General features: G+C 32.8%; 1 protein-coding gene across 2 annotated transcripts in view; it reads right to left on the bottom strand.

Moving 5' to 3' along the window:
- Positions 1–14,938, bottom strand: part of LOC141449260 (glutamate receptor 1-like) — a 950,852-nt gene that overhangs the window by 620,120 nt on the left and 315,794 nt on the right. The window lies entirely within an intron of this gene.

Here is a 14,938-nt window from a genome sequence, read left to right as displayed (position 1 = left end):
ATATCTCAAAAGCTGATATACGCAAACGTTAATCCGTTTTTGCACCATTACTGCTGCTACGCTATCTCATGGCCAAAATCCACTATGTTTGAGCTGGAATATGATTTTAATGAAAATAATATTACTGCCTTCAAAAACCTACATCTATTTTTTAAAAAATTACATTTTTTCTGGTTATTAGGAAAGGGCAAATTGAGGCTGCTCTCTAATGTGCTTCGTCAAAACAATTGATAAGTCATCAGTAATAGTGAGAAACTTTAAATGTATTGACGAAAATTAACAATTTTACTGATTCTGCTTTATCATATTTTGGTTCTTGTTAAATTTTATCATAAACTGCGCCAACGATTTTAACTTGAATGGAAAATTATCATAATATTAAAGTCAATTTGTTTTAAATCAATGTCAGGTTTAAATCATAGTTGCTATTAGTTGTGCAGCAAGATTAGTCATATTCAGTTTCAACTGAATGCCCTTTATCATATCACCCATTTTGGTTAAGGCAAACTGAAACGTCATGAATTATAAAAACAAAAATGACCCAATTAATTTTTAAACATTGTAGAAGGAAAAATTCAAGTGAGTGTTTGCTCTAGAATTTTACTCGTTTAAGTTAATACTCGTGTACCTCTGACGGAAAATGGAGGTAAAATGAATTACCTAGCCTGGCCTGTATTAAGTCTGAAGTAGAAATGTACTTTAAGAGTATTATATTCATGATAAAACCTTCAAAAACATTTGACGTTCTCTTGTTTTTCTGGGAGGATAATCTTATTAATTTTAAAAATTCAATTCGCTAAAAAACTGCTTAATCTTAAAAAAATAAACAAAAAAAAGAAAAAAGTATGATGGTACCATCCAATTTATGCTCTTGTTTTATTATTTGCTTAGTACTTCACATTAAAAGAAATATTCGTACTTCTACTTTAATTAAAGTGTTTCACAAGAAGCTAATTTCGTAAGCTACATCCGCTTACTAAGCCTTCACTTAGATTTTCCGTTGGGAAGTTTTTGCTAAAGCTAAGCCCAGTTTTCGCCTAAGAATTTACTATTCATCAGAATCCTTCAACAAAGAAACAGAATCCTTCAATAACAGGCTTTACTAACCTAACAAAGACATTTGGTAGAATTTGGAAATAATACATACTTCATACATTCTAGAATAAATGGATTACATTTATTTACAGCCTTCATGTCAAGACAGGGAATCTAATAAAAATATTTAAATTTTAGGCTTAGGAAGTTTCATTTGGGGTTACTAAAATAGGAGGTCAGTTTTTCGTAATAGTCGTGTCTGAAATGATCAAGTCCTGACTTTTATATTTATAAAATAATAAATAATAAAATAATTTTTCACTCCATTTCAACAAAGAAAAAGGAATAAAATAGCTATTTCATGTTCATGTATCATTTATTTATGAGGCTCAACTTCGTCGTAAATCACTTTGTGATTTTTAGGATTGATTCTACGCTATAAAAACAAGTGAAGTACGAGTATATGATGAACGTCAGAATTCATTAGATAACCGATTGATCAGATGAATGGTAGAATGGTTTGTATTGTAAAAAAATCGAATGATACATTGTTTTGTTGGAGTTCATTGTTGTTGCAGTATCCGTACAATATTAAAAAAAAAAACAAAAAAAAACAGGCTATAGGAATTGATAATGGAATTGGTTCTCCAAGACATCGTTAGCTAATGAGGAAGAAGACTAGAAGTAGATCGGGTATCCGGGAACCTGTGATTGGATTTACTGAAAACATGTTTCACGTGAAGATGTAGATTGTGTTCGTAATCATAATAAAAAGTTGAACTGAAATCGCAGTAGTTTCTTAGAGGAAACGTTAAAATACGAGTATTTCTAATCGGTAAAGTAGCATTTTCAGGAAGCTGACTTTATAATAATAATAACAATAACAGATAACAATCAACAGTTTTGATGATGTTGCTAAACATTTAACTCCACAAACGTTTTTACAATACCCTGAAGAAGGTAATCAATTTACCGAAACGTTGATGTGAAGTAACAAAAATTGTTTTATGTATTTATGACCGCACTTCGATATTCCCCAAAATCAATAATAATTAATAATTTATGTATATTTTTTATCAAAATATATTAAAGAATATAATTAACCAAAACAAAAGTAAAAAATTAATTAATTTTTATGATTTTTTCAAAAAATTGAAAACGATTGAAATTGAATAATTGGAAATTGATAAAACAGTTTGGACTGATTTCAGCATATGGGCTTTTCAACCAAGGAGCTACAGCCACGCAATCTGGGCTCGTAAGATCATTAAAAGTAAGTAATCAATAAAAAAAGTAACTATAAAATTAATAGTTGATATAGTTGATCGAATTATAAAATTCTATTATTCTGGCCTAAGAAATAGCAATGTATTTCTAAGTGGAATTCTTTTTTGAATTTAAATATTTTTATTATTTAATTAATCAATAGTTTAATTTGTTTTAAGGATTGCACTAGAAACTAGATGAACATTCCTTGAATATCTAAGCTGTTTAAGCCTCTAAGAAGCCTAAATTTATGTCAAGACAATCAGTTAAAAAAATATATTCAGGGTGTCCCAAGCTATATGGATAACGACGTTTTCTCGGAAACAAAGATAGCTAGAGAAAGACTAAAAAATACGTGTACCCTTAGTTTTTTTGTTAGAAATTCAAATTTAATTTGTAAATTTTTTTCGGTGCTGCCAGAAGCGAGATACAGGCACCAACTTCATTTTTTCAAATGGGAAGGTGCGGTTTTTATTTCAGAAATAGATTCCTCTATTTTTTTTAAAGAAAAATTTACTCGAACGGTTTTTTTCTGTGAGCGATATTTTAGAAGTTATGAATGAAAACATGATTTCTTATCAGAAATTTCAAAATGATATTATTATAACGTTTTTTTTATTGAATAAGAAGAAAAGTACTATTTTATTATAAATTTTACTTCTCATTAATATTACAGATCATGCTCGATCTGGCCTCCACCATTAGAGATACATAGACATGTTCTTTCCTGCCAATGGGGGAAAAATTAGTAAAAAAAAAATTAAATAGTATTTTTCCTAGAAATAATTACCAAAAACGATTGGCTAATCTCTGAGATTGTACCACTCCTTCCATGTTCCACAACTAATAGGAAAGAACAAACGATGGATTTTGGTTACTTTTAAGATTTTCGTGAAAATGATTAGCCTGTTTAAACCAGTTCCAACAAATTGGTAGACAAATGTAGCTAATGTATCATTCTAATAGATAAAAAATGCTTTAATTTTTGGAGCAAATACCCCCAAAAAAATTGCTGCGCTTTTGTATATATCAAGTGGACTGAAGAATCACTTGTAAACCTAGTTCTTAGAGTTCTAATCGATAGTTCCCATGTTACAATCGTCTTAACTCACTAGCCAATCTGATTGTCCCATTTCGCTTACTATGAAGATTTTTATGTCACTCATGATAATTTATAAGACTTCTCTTCTTTTTTATATATAAATTTCCTGTGACCCCTGCAAAACCTCTGGTCCAGAATATTAGCTTTAAATGAACAAATAGTAAAACATTTCCAATACAAAGGTAAGTGAAAGAAACCAAAGATACCAGTAGAAGAAAGTAAAGTGAAAGAACAGAGTGGAGATGCTGTCACTTGCAGAATGGAATAGAAGACGACGACAGCTATCTTACAGAAATACAACTTATATATAGGGCTATACAAGCCACAACAAGCACCGTACATACATTATTTATAAGCGCTATCCATAAGATTGGCTTCCACATTGAATCTGTTTTAGACGCTCCACAATCCAAACTCTTGGCATTTCCTCTCTAGAAAGTGTGATCGTGTGTGGTGGGGGGTTCTTATTTCCTTCCCCTCCTCTACCCATCGCTTTATCCGTTATCATGCTGAACTGCTGAATGCAAAACGGGCGACCTCATGCTGATACAGTTTCATTCCCATGCACGCAGCTTTTAATGCAAAAATAATAGCTTCTTTACAAAATATATTTTATTTATTAACAATCTCCAGATTAGTAAATAATCCACCAACAAATCAGATGTACTATTGATGGGATTACAAAAGTAACCTGTCTGTACATTGCATTAATTTGTCAGCTTGTAGGAAATTTTTAACCAACCTCTACAGTAAAGTAAAGTAATTACCTATTTTTTCAGACTGGCTTTACGTCCAACTACCAATTAGGTGTCGTAGGTTATTATGCCTTCTCCTTGTGGATCTAGTAGACGTAACCTCCCCTACTAAAGAGGTTTGGACTTACTAGTTCTTTTTGCTCTACTATCTCCTTTAGTCTGAAAGATTTAAAGGTATCATAGCGCAATCACTCGATTGCAACACAATCGAACAACAAATGAGAGGCTGTTTCCTCCTCTTCCTGACACAATCTGCACAACGGATCCTAGCTAATAAGCTCTACCTTGACCAGGAGCTTCCTGAACCTACCATGCCCTGTGAATAGGCCAGTGATCAGAGTAATCTTTGAGTCAATTTGGCTCTTTGTTTACACAACCAATACATCATAGTCTTGCTGAGTTTCATCCCCCCGGGACACTTCACCAAGTTCTTTTCGTGTAAAAAAAAAGTAGTAAAGTAATCGCCTATTTTTTCAGGCGGGGCTTAACGTCCAACTACCAATTAAATATCGTGGACGTAGGCGAATAGTGAACATACTTTACTATAAATTTCTTTTATTAACCATTTAATAAAATTCAAGGCCTAAGACCGGAAATCGAACCCAGTACCACAATACATATTAGCTTCGCAGGTCTCGTCTCTAACCTCTACCGTGGCGCCTCAATCCTCTACAAAATAGAAAAAATAGATTTCAGTTTTTGGGACTGTCAGGACCTCAAAAGAAGTCTTAATTTAGATGAAAAATCAAAATCTCGCTATAAAAAGGCAAAAAAAAGCGAATTAAATTTAAAAAGAAAAACAGAAAAAACTTAGGTAATTATGTTATATCTAAGCAACTCCATAGAATAAACAGACAAATTTTCATTTCGACACCACCTGTTCTAGATTATCATTTAGATTGCATCTTCTCAAGGAATTATATTATTTCTTTCAGCCAGTTCGCTCCCGTCTTATTTACACTCGGCTACAAGGTAACCATACTGAGGTTTCTTATTATGATAATTTTAAGCTCTACTTAACTTTAATTTTCTTTATTTAAAAATGAAATAAAGATGAAACGAAAAAGTAAACCTTTTTGTATATTTCATTAGCAATAAAATGAAAAAACTGAAAATTTGGAATCACTGTGGTTCTGCAGTTTTTTTGTTCTAAATTTCAATCTTTGGGTTATTTAGAACAAAGTACAAAGATTTTAAGCTTTTTTTTTCTTCAATTCTGTAAAATTTCCACATTGCGAAAGACACAATCTACTGATTTTCCATTAAAGTAAGAATTATAATTATAATTTTCTGAGAATACAGTATTTAATTTATAAAGATTTAAGCGGTGACAAATAATTTCTTTTTCTTTCACTAAATTATAGTAAAAACTCAATTTTGAAAACTTTAATTTTACTGCAGTTCCAGCAAAAATTCTCAACTGCGAGGTTCACTGGCACTCAGGTGTTTGATGGTTTCTTTTCAATCTTTGTGTTCTGATCCTCTACTAAACACACAGTAGTTTTGTTTTAACTAGTTTCCTCTGGGAAAGTTTATTTATTTATTTATTATTATCGCTCATTTGTTTTTAGAATGTCCTGCATACAGCATTTATAGGCAAAGTTTAAACCTTGACAACAACAATTTAACAACAGAAATGGAAAGACTAGCTAATGATTACTCTCATAAAAACGTTCACGGAGTGTGTAGTATGTTAAAAATATACTAATGTTACGGTCATTTCTGTTGAATGAGTAATGTTTGAATTTAATTGTACGTTAGATCTTCATTATTTTGTTTGTATTCTTTGTACCAAGTTGTATGAATTGTTGTTGTGTATATATAATTGATAATGATAAGGACAAAACCAACTCCTTTTGTTACAGGTTTAGAACCTGTAAAACAAATTAAAAGTATAATAATAATAATACTAATAGTAATAATATTTATTAATTATTATTTTTATTTTTTGGAAGGGAAAATGTAGGTTATCAGAAAGAGGAGTGAACGGCGCTGCACGTGTTATGTCTGGAGAAGAGGAATGATCGACTTCAGAGCTGAACTCTTCGGGGACAACAAAACTTTTGCCTTCATACTTTGTTCAGGAAAACACCATCAGACTCTTATATACAATCAAATAAGCAGGACTGGAAACTAATGGATGCCAAAATAGGCCTTTTCGGGTTGCTAGGAGCTACTTTTTCTGGCCAGCTCTCACTTACCAAGAGGAAGTATTTCTCTCAATCTAAGATAATTTCAGTCACTACGATGATAAACTTGCCGGAGTTGATTCCTCAACTCTGAATGATTCCATACTCCTAGTGCAAGAGTTTTTAGATACATATTGGGTACTATTGTAAAAGATAACGTGCATACATGAGCTGAAGCGTTTTGTAAAGGTAGCCCAGAGATAATGTACTGTCAGGTTAATGTGGATAACTGAATTATGTCCGCTGATTTATGAAACCGAAACCCATTATCTAACCATTAATGAAACGAACTAGGCTTATTAAATTCATCACATCTTATCCCATAATTCCTTAAAATCCTAAAAATAAATAGTTGAACATCTTGCTGGGGATAATTTGTTAAATAAAAATGCTAGGTTTTCTAAACAATGTTTTTTTTTGTTTTTTTGTTTTGTTCAATGGGTGGATAAATGTGAGTAAAGGTTCCTCTCTCTGACCGAGTGGGTCTCGCTCCAGTAGGACGTACAGCCGGCGTCGTTACCATTGAAGTGGAAATCTGCGGTAAAGAAGCAGTTCCCTTTGGAGCGGAAGTGCCGGTCCACTGGTCACACTGCCGTGCTTTGGTACATTTCCTTCGATCACGTGATTCCCCGACACTTATACCTTTACAACCCCTCTGTCATATCTAAAAAGGTCTTCAGTAGATGTACATTGGAAGAAGCGGTTTAACACATCTTCATTGTAAAAAAAAAAAAATCTATCTTTCGGTATTTATCACGCGCAATTAAGGCAGATCCACTTTTGCGTAGGTGTAACTGTTACCTTCATTTGGAAAATAAAAAAAAATGCAGAACGGAAATTGAACTACAATAACTCACCCTCGCACAGTCTCATATTTCCTTGTTATAATAGTAAGTGTTTTCTTTGTGCGCGCGATTGAATGTTCAACTTTCAACATTAACATGTAATCTGAACATTAAAAAGTTCCGAAATAAGAATTCGTTCAAAGCGCGATTATAGACAACATAATTTTTGCAGAGATGCAAAAATACGTCATTTACAGAGAAAAAGGTGACAAACTGGCCAACTATCAGTAACATAAATGAACTTTTGAAGGAAAGTAAGCATTTCTTTTTGTGATAGAAAATAAATATAAAGAATGACGATGACTTAAATCTGTTTGATGTTAGATGCCATTATAAGAATCTGCAAAACGTCAAGAAGATGTTGAATAGAAAGCCTAAAGGCGATTTGATGGAACTTAAATGAGAGTAAAACGAGATATAGGTCATGAACAATAACAGGAAGTTAGATATATGTGTACTTTCCAAGCTGATAACATTCTTGAAGGACAGAGCGAGATGTAGTGGTTGTGGCTTTGTAAGTGGGCAATTCCCAGTTCGAATCCCAAGTGTAGCTACTTTTCATTGGTTAGAAACATGTTAATAGTAAAGTATGTGCTTCAGCCTTCGTCCAAGAAACCTAACTGATATTTGGGACATAAAGCCCCCCCCCCCCTGAAAAGAAAGACCATTACTTTGTTTTGGTTTTTACTTTACTCACATTAATGAAGGCAACCGATTGGATGTGCTGGTTCGTTTGTTGAAAGAAAAAGCCTCCCTCCCAATGTGGGAAGTCAGTATTTCGTTAATCACTCTACTAATTGTTTGGTATTTTGGTTTACCGTGCACCAAAACCATCAGTTGTCTTGATGTTTGCTTCCTTTCGGAACCCAGGCTTAGAGATAATTTTAATTCTTTGAATCCTATAAATTTCACTATTATATACATGGCTTTAACGCATTCATTTAATGCACAAATTTAACTCATAATTTCAAAACTTTTGCAGTAAATTTTAAGTAAATACTTTTTTATTATTGAATCTAGAAAAACCCGCCTGGACGTACGGTATTGAACTTTCGGGTTCAACGATCTTCAACAAATTCAATCTCTTAAGTCTAAAATTCTCTACATTATCGTTAACGCTCCATTTTACGTTTCAAATCTAACCATCCACACAGACTTAGAAATTCCGTTTGTAATTCAGGTTACTCGAACTCGCTTCAGAAACTTTCATCAGAACTTGCACTCTCATTCCACCAATCCTCTTGTCCGCCATTCATCATCTCATCACCTTCCAGATCATCCTCCCAAGCAATTAAAACGCCAATGGCCTCGCGATTTTCTCTCTTCTGCAGAGAGTAGCTAATCCTAGAGACGCCTTAGGGTGTGTTATCACTGGGTAACTTCTCCTCTCAATTGAGGAGAAGAGGATTAAGAAGAGAAGAGAAGAGAAGAGAATTGAGGAGAAGAGAAGAGGACTCCACTAATTAGTGGAGTTTGTAGTGGTCTCAGTTATTGTCATTGTTACTAATAGTGCATCTAGCGCTAGTGTAACTTAACAAATAAATTAAAAAAAAAAAAAAATTTAGGTTTAATCTATTTATTTGTTCTGTGTGACTTGTCTTGAATATTTGGGCCAAACCTCGCTGGTTATATAATTGTTAACAGCAATTGTATTCTTTTTTTAACCCCGATAATATTAGCTCTCAATTTATGTAAATATTATGATAGATTGAGGTACTTAATATTAAAAAGGGTAAAGCTACGAAGTATGTGAGGCAAATTCTTTTTGTTTTTTATGTCATAATTTAGTTTCTGTAAATTTCTTATGGACAGCAGTTACCCTAAATTATTGCGGCAATGAGAACTTTGTAGTACTGTGTAATATAGTTCGATTTTCACATGCTTTTTGTAGAGTCCAAATTTTCTGAAGGCAACTTGGGTTAAATGTGAATTTTGTTTCCCAAGTATATCAAACGTCATCCTTTTTAATAAACATGTTCCCTAGGTTTTAACCCATCTAGGTTACTTTCTAGAGTGTGTCTTTTTACTAATAAGCCCTTAATGGAAGGTTGAATAACCTACTCAAAGATGGATGACAAATCGTTCTTATTAAGATTTACAATTTTTTCATGTTTTTTTTTTTTTTCATTCCAAAAAGGTTTACTACCTTGTAGGATTATTAATTATTACATCAGGTTCATCGATGGTGAAACGTTTGGCGTTTAGAGAGAGACCAGAGGGACATTGATTTCACCCGAAACCCAAACCAGCTCTAAGCTCGTTTTATTCTATTTTATTTAAGTTAATATAACAATAAGGTCCTATAATTATCCCTGTATTGCAAATTATAATAGTTAACTTTGAAATATCAACTTACGGATTTAGTAGATCAATTAATCCATTCTTCAATTACGTTATATAAAAATAGTAATAATAATAGGAGTAATCTAAGAATTAACTTGTTCCATTATTTAAAAATTACGTTATGAACTTTAAAATCTAAGCCAGATATATGCCCTTGTAGGTTGGTATTTGGAGTGTTAATACAATAATTGAGAATAGAATGGAAGCGAGTAAAAGTATTGAGATAGAAATTAGTTTCTAGAATGAATGGCTTTCTATGTTAGATGGAGACTGCTGCTGATCTTGAAGGCACTGCTGAAATGGGTAATAGTACTTCTTGGTTCATTAGCACTGTAAACTACAAACTGTTTTTTTTTTTGAGAATATCGAATTGTTAATAGAAGTAAAGTTTGTCCATCTTTGTGTTTGAAAAAGATATTTTGTTACATAGAGTAAGCTTGAAGAATTATTATGTTTCCGAATTGAACTGGATCATTTTCAAAAGCCAAAGGGAGTGTGATAATAGATGAGTCAAATGCAATTCAGAAAAAAAAATGGAACTGGCGATAAAGAATTTCTGAATGCGATAGAAAATTTAGAATGAAATATTGAACCTTAAACAAGCAAGTCGTACGCAAAATGTGTATTTTGCATTTCATTGCACTGGTTCAACCTTTAAATTCTCTGAATGTGACATTATTATTTTTCACAATAGTAAATAAATATGAACAATACAATAAATATTCTAATGAAAACTCTAAACACAATATGTTATTGTTTATTTTATATCCATAAAACAAAAGTAATTTTTGTAAACGAAAATCTGTACTTGATTGTTTAAAACGGCTTCAGATATGTTATTCAAAAAATGTTTTACTCTAAAATTTATTTATTACTCTGCTTTAGTTTTTTATTATTTTCACTTTAAATCAATGTTATTGTTGTTACGATTTGTCGGGGAGGAGGTGAGCAACATATTTCAAATGCAAGAAATCGGAAATTATAAACGAATTGTTATTGCACATTTTAAAATAACAAAAATCTGTACAATTCAATTTATCAGAAAATCACCTTTTTTCAACCTGCCAGTGCCTACTCAAATCATTAAACGGGAAAGTATAGGGTGTATAATATATTCTCGAAGGATGAATGGATAAGGTAAGTGGGGGGAAGATGCCACAGTTAACACTTATTTCCGTTTTGTAGGAAACTGGGTTATCGAAAAACAACACCAAATGTATCAACGTCCAGGTTGTTTTTTACTCTTTAATTACATATATATATTAGTATATTAGATTAATTGCAAAACCATTAAAAATGCATTTGAATGAAATTTGTCAAAACTGGCATCTTCCCCCATCATATGGGGAAGATGCCAGTTGATGCGGGGGAAGATGCAACAATAACTTAAGATATAAATTGAGAAAGAAAAAATTACAAATTTAATGTTAGGTAAACAGCAAAATATTCTCATTAAACACTGAGGGGAAGGAATACCGAACAAAAGACATTTTTTGTTTAATTTTTAATATTTTTTGCAATGCAAATTGTCTTTGCTGCAAATTTCATGTAGCCATCTCTTGCATGTTATGCCCTGAAGCCAATAGCATTTTGGGCCCTTCCTATCATAAAAATATCCTTTACACTCTATACAAAAATCGTCGTCCTCCTCTTTAATGTCACTCTCACCACTGGTCATTACCAAATTATCGGGAGCGGAGGATGCTGAAGATGAACGGTCCTTCCTTTTCTTTTTCTGCAGTACTTTTCCCCTTTTTTTTGTCGGCAGAGCAGCCTTTCTTCTCAATGCCTCTCATTTCTCCACCGTCGTAAGGACTTCAGCAGTTTGTTTCTTTCTTCGAGTTTGCTTGGGTTTCTGAAATCTGGGGATAGGACTAATTTCTTCAAAAGAAGTGATGGCACCGCTGCTGCTTGTTGAAGCTATTGCTAGAGGTGCGTTAACTTCTTGTGTGGCATTCAAATTTTCTTTCATATTGTCAGAAATGGTATAAGCATGTTCTGGAATTTTTTGCGGATTGTATGGATAAATTCCGCATGCAGAAAATCCCACGCTGCCATTTCCAACAGTGACTGCCCTATTCCACGCGGCGCTCAGCAAAGACCCAAATTGAAGTCTGGTGATTCTGCGTCCCGGGTTAGAATGTTAAGTTGTTAAGGGCCTGCTGCCAAAAAGATTTGTCTTTGATTTCTTTTCCCTATAACATGATATTAGTTAGTTTTCCTTTTTATTTAATAGTTTTTAATGCTGGATCAATATGACCCGAGGTGACGGCTCATGGCACTTCACATAAGGTGACGGCTCAAGGGTTAATAATATTAATGTATTATACAAAAACTATATTTCGTGTGTCAGTAATTGTTTTATATTATAAAATATATCATTATAATGTAATAATGAATGAGAATCAATATGAAATTGAAATAGTTCAATAGGTGGTTTATTTTTCTGCCGACCCCAAGCACTGGAGGAAGACGCCACATAGGTTTATTTTTGTACTAAGGCTTCAGTCATGTTGTTTCAAGCTAACACGTACTCACCAAGATGTACACGACACAAATATCACGGAATTGTTACGTTTAATCTAGTCACCAAACCTTAAGAATCGACAACGAAATATTATAACATGGGTACTCACCAAGTTCAAAGAGTTGAATTTTCAGTTTAACGACGATTAAACTAGATATAAATAGAAATACTCACACATTCACAGTTGTTTACTACACACTTTAACGTAGGAATTGCTGTCATCCAGTTGTAGATATGCAAAATCTGACGATACTTGCATCTTCCCCCCACTTACCTTATATTATTTAAATCTAATAATGTTCTAAAAAAAATAAAGTAAATCAAATCTTTAGATGACGTAATAAGAGCTGATGAAACACTCTGAGAAACGTCCTCTGTGAGGAACAAATTAAATCATATTAGATATTTTGTATTAATAAAAAAGAATAAATTGTAAAATTTCAGTTATTTTATGAAGTCCTAAAGTTTGGTTATATTTTTAATAAAAGCTATTGAGGATAACGATTCCTGTATTATAAAAGAGATAGGTCCAATTCAATAATAATAATTTAAAAGAAATAGCAAACAGAACAAGTTTAATTAGGGAGTTATAAATCTCTGTGTGACTTCAAACTATAGTTAACTGATCCCGCCATTAAAAGTTGAAAAAAATAAACAAACTACATACAGCGCTGCACAACAGTCTGCCTTCATTGCATGATTTGTGAGTTCTCTCTTTGAATATACATGTATCTTTATAACATTTTTTTTTTTTTTTTTTTTACCGAAAATACAGGAGATAAAAGTCACCAGTTTAAAATGGAACAAAACTTTTATGTGATAGCGAATAGTTACAGCTTTGTGGAGGATGATAACCGTGAGCAAGAGCAAATCAATAAATGAATAAAAATTGAAAATGCTTTCTCTCTAGCCTAAATGCATGTTTTAAGACTTGGTCGGTCAATGATTATCTTTGTGGATTTTTTATCTATCTTAGGTGGAAACTAACACAGTTTTCTGATCTGATTTTCTCATTTTAAGGTCATATTGTATGAATTTGCGAGATTGCTCGAGAGAACACGAGTTTGCCAGAGATCCTGATATTAAACTGGTAGAGGAGTACCTCATTCTGGGTCTCTGAGATCGTTTAATGGTCTATTGGTTTCCCCGTTCATTTTTATATCCTTTTTATTTTCAGTACTAACATAGGATTCTTAGTTAATCAAGCAGTGGTTGTCAAATCATGTGGCAGACTTCTGTGAGGATGGGATTCGAAAGCTGGCTGTACGTTACGATAAGTGCCTTAATGTTAGTGGCAATTTGTAGAAAAGTAGATTAAGGTACCAGGCGTTCATGTAAATATAAAATTCTAGGTTATTGTAAGAATATTTTGATAAGTCGATTCTACACTTCCGATCATTTCGTCCTTTTACAATTGAAAAAGAGGCTGGTACCTCTTTAAATTTTTCTGAAAGTACCAACTATAGTTCTCATTTGAAGTAAATCGCAAAATCAAAAATCGGTTAAACGACATCATCTCTTATTTGAAGAGAATTTTTTTTAGGGTTTAATATTCATGGTTCCAGCATAACATTGAAGTACGTAAAACTATCTTTTGAGTAAGTTTTAAGAATATTTCAGGTAATTGTTCTCTTTATTTCTTTATTAAACCATTATTACTGTTTTTTGCAGTAAGGGAAGTTATCCCAGGCGAGAGGAAGGTAAGCTTACTTGCATAATTTATCTAATTGGCTAATGCACAAGTATTAATTAATAACTTTCAAAATTGAAGTGTACAGGGTGTCCCAAGTTATATGGATAATGACTTTTTCTCGGAAACTAAGATAGCTAGAAAAAAACTAAAAAATACGTGTTCCTTTAGTTTTTTGTTAGGAATCCAAATTTACTTTGTAAATTTTTTTCGGTGCTTCCAGAAGCGAGATACAGGCACCAACTTCATTTTTTCAAATGAGAAGGTGCGGTTTTTATTTCAGAAATAGATTCCTCTATTTTTTTAAAGAAAAATTTACTTGAACTGTTTTTTTCTGTGAGCGATATTTTAGAAGTTAGGAATGAAAACATGATTCTTATAAGAAATTTCAAAATGATAATATTATAACGGTTTTTTGATTAATTAAGAAGAAAAGTACTATTTTATTATAAATTTTACTCCTCATTAATGTTACAGATCATGCTCGAAATGGCGTCCACCATTAGAGATGCGTAGACATGCACTTTCCTACCAATTGCCCCTTACTGCCAAAGATATAGATTCGGCTCTAACCGAGTTACAGGTATCTATTATTCTCTGCTTTAGTTCATCTACAGATGGAATTCCGGCTTGATTCTGATACACCTAGATTTAGAAATGCTTTTAGATAAGCAGAAATAAGGAAAGAAAGAAAAAAGTTATGAATAATCACCTTGTTTTTCAGGTATCCCCAAAGGAAATAGTCCATGGGTGTCAAATCCGGTGAACGAGGTGGCCACTGATGGATATAACACCATCAGGCATGTAAAGAGATATCTCGATAGGAAATTTGATGGGCGTGTTATATCGACACGGGGGGCGATTCAGTGGCCACCTCTCTTGTCGATTGCTTGGAAACTATAATCACTCCCCAGTCAGTACAAAAAAGTCGAAGATCTTGCGTGAGTCTATTCAGCCACCACTCAGGAACTCAGCTAACACCCTACCAACTTCAAATTTCGCTCAGCTATCACAACCTTTTGTAAATCTTTAAGGAACGGAATTTGAAAGTAGAGTTTGTTTATGAGATTTTGAGTTCCTCAATTTTCCAAAATAACTTGTTAATATAAACGCAGAAGAGATAATCAAGCACTTGCTTCAGGCGTACTATTACAACTAAGCCTTGAAGGAATATGTAGTGAGGCTA

The sequence above is a fragment of the Rhodnius prolixus genome, unplaced genomic scaffold, assembly GCF_049639745.1.
Source record: "Rhodnius prolixus isolate KJV_2025 unplaced genomic scaffold, Rpr scaffold_2, whole genome shotgun sequence".
In the NCBI taxonomy this organism is placed as follows: Eukaryota; Metazoa; Arthropoda; class Insecta; order Hemiptera; family Reduviidae; genus Rhodnius; species Rhodnius prolixus.
Note: the sequence above shows the minus strand (reverse complement) of the source record. Positions and strands in the feature narration are given on the sequence as shown.